Source organism: Helianthus annuus, chromosome 10 (genome assembly GCF_002127325.2).
Source record: "Helianthus annuus cultivar XRQ/B chromosome 10, HanXRQr2.0-SUNRISE, whole genome shotgun sequence".
NCBI classification, from domain to species: domain Eukaryota; kingdom Viridiplantae; phylum Streptophyta; class Magnoliopsida; order Asterales; family Asteraceae; genus Helianthus; species Helianthus annuus.
The window spans coordinates 77,814,114-77,817,353 of NC_035442.2; positions in this window are offsets into that span (position 1 = coordinate 77,814,114).

Here is a 3,240-nt window from a genome sequence, read left to right on the forward strand (position 1 = left end):
TAATTTAAAGATGTATATTTGTGTGCTCAATAAAGGCTCAAAACTCACTTTTTGTGGGAATGGGTTTATAATGTGATCAAGTATATATAATCAAATTTTAACTAGATTTGTCATGTCGTTTCATAATTTTCCTATGTTGGTTCTTTTTATCACTACGCTATCGGTTGTAAATTTGTAAAAATATAACCTTTTTAGAACTTGTTATTCCCAAATTAAACCAAGACAAGTAAAAAAAATGAAAAGTTTTTGAAAAAATTTGGGGTGATTGGCGGTTCCAATAGAGTTTTGTGTAAGGCTTGTTATTAGGACTTGCAAGATTCAAGGTTTTAGCATCCCCCCACACTTAAATTACACATTGTCCTCAATGTGTACCAAAAAGAAATTTTTAGGTTGATTGAATATGTAAAAAGGTGTTTAAAAACAAAAATTTATGTTACTGGGCGTCTGGACACGGGCCCGTGTTGATCCGGGCACGGCCCCGTGTTCAGATTGCAAGTATCATAGTTTACAGAAGGCTGGGCACGGTGGCGTGTTCAGTGAACACGCCCCGTGTTTAGTTACGTGATCTGGACATTTTCTGCAGAACCTTGAGCACAGGGCGTGTTGGGCTGAGCACGACCCCGTGCTGAACTTGTTGTAATGAAGAAAAATTGTCGGGTGGCTCTGTTTTTATGCATGGGGTGTGGGTTCAAGTTTCCCTCAGTAACCTCCACCATTCCGAGTGTGTTTTATTTCTGAAAATTAAAACTAAACTAGAAAGCATAAAAGTTAATTTAAACTAAAACTAAGGATAGTTTCGCGGAATGCCTCCGTGGTGCGCAACGTTTATAAGGGTCCTTAGCTAGAGCCAAAGTCAGTCATATGATACCCAAGTGGGATGTTTTTCATCCCATGTTGCACCGTCAGAGAGCATCATCCAAACTTGAGTCTATGACTTTCATGTAGTTGACCGGGTCATCGTCTTCTACTCTTTTCCCAACCCCAAACTCCATCTCCTTGTCCCCAACCCTCAATGTTAATGTCCCACCATTCATGTCGACCATTGCGTGGGCGGTGTCTAGGAATGGTCTTCCTAGAATGAGTGGTACTTCGGTATCCTCCTCCATGTCTAGTATGACAAAGTCGGCCGGGAAGACAAAGTCTCCGACTTTCACCAATAGATTTTCGGCGACACCTTGTGGATATTTGATAGACCTATCGACAAGTTGTATGCTCATCTTTGTGGGGCTTGTTTTACCTAGTCCGAGTCGGTCAAACATTGATGCAGGCATAAGATTAATGCTAGCCCCAAGATCGGCTAGCGCATTGCGGATGGGTAATCCCCCAATGGAACAAGGGATGGTGAAACTTCCAGGGTCAATTTTCTTTTGTGGGAGTTTGTTAAGTAGTACGGTGGAGCATTCTTCACTTAGATTAACTAGTTGCAGTGTTTCAATTTTCCTTTTGTGAGTGAGGAAGTCTCTCATAAATTTTGAATATTTAGGCATTTGAGTGAGGACTTCCACAAATGGAAGATTGATGTGCAATTGTTTTAGTAAATTTATGAATTTTGTGAATTGCTCATCGTTCTTTTGGCGATGTAACCGACCGGGGTAAGGTACCAGAGTATTCTTGGTAGGCACTTGATTGGGTGGAGGAGTCGTCTCTTTTTTGGGCACCGGTGAAATTGGGGTTTGGGTAGACAGACTTTTCTCAGTTGGAGGTAGCGGGGTGTCACACCCCGATATTTCCACGTATTACTGGTGGGGAGTATCGTGACGTAGTTGATATCATCATAGACAATTTATCACAGTTTAATACACAGCGGAAGTCGAAAGATAAAAACATTCCAACCCGAATGAAAGTAATATCAATTATTACAAAAACGGTTGTAAAGGATCCACTGGCGGATCAGAAGTATAAAAAGGAACATTGTTCAACAGATTTGTAAACATCTAAGCTTGCAAGACTCTTTATTAATGCTAGGAGTAGCCAGCCTATTCCGTCTAGTACCTACACTTAGCCTTTTTGGAAAATACGTCAGTTTACACTGGTAAATACAATTAACTGACTCATTTTGAAAATGTTTAAGAAAATTGGTTTAGATGCACAAGGCACAAAATATCTTTTATAACTTGGGACAATTATTTTAAAATAATCTTATATACAGATTTATATGTTTGCCGTCTGTCAGGGCCGGTTAGAAGAGCCGGACAAGATTAATTGACACGCCACAGGTATAATGCCCACAAGGAGAATTCCTTATTGTGGATTACCATTCTATACATACGCAACTGTCAGGTGTATGCCTACACCCCGTGCTTAAGTCGTGGCCATTTCAATGAATGAGCCGAGGATATCCAGGAAATGGTCATTAACCCCCTAAAAGCCATATACCAAACAATACAGATTAAAATGAGTTATGCAATTATATTAATCACAATCCGATTTAAACAATTACATACCCGACCAAGCGGTATTATTATAATACCGTATCCCAAGCCCATATAACGGAAAATAAGTTAAATGTATTTACCTGAGCAAATTATACAATTTTTCCCAGCCGTATACAATTTAGCAAGTGCAAGTATCTTTTACTGGTCTCCTAAATCTGGAACGAAGGTTTTAATAACCTATTAGATTCCTAACGGGTCTTAATTTAGCCTAAACTTAGGCCGGTTAGTTTTAAAGGAACATATACGGTTCAAAACGCACGATTAAGTGAAGACCGGATTAGAATGTGGTTTAGACCCGACAAGTTTGTAGACTTGTATAATATGGGTAAACTAAACACATTCTGGATTTTGAGATAAAAACGATAAGGTTTGACCCGTTTCGGCGAATTTATGCAAACTAGTTACATAAACCGCACCGAACGCGAAAAATGCGTAACGGGTAAACAAATGAGTCATGAACAGGTTTCCTAAGTTAATATGCCTTAAATATGTTGTGATTTCAGTAGGATACCTTCCATTATGCCCAAAATAAATTTAAACTCAATTTAAGCCCCGTAGGGGTATTTTGGTCATTTTAAAGGTTATAAAAGAGGTTAAACATTAATCTGAGATTCTGGACTGAAAAGATCAGTAAAAATACTTAATTTAATATGTCATATCAGTAGGGTATTGCCTATATGTGAAATTCATCATTTATAACCAAACTATGCACCGTAGGGGCATTTTGGTAATTTCACATAAGCCTTAAAGGTCAAATTTGGAAATCTGAGTTTAAAACTTTTGCCTACTGTTTAATTATAAAAAA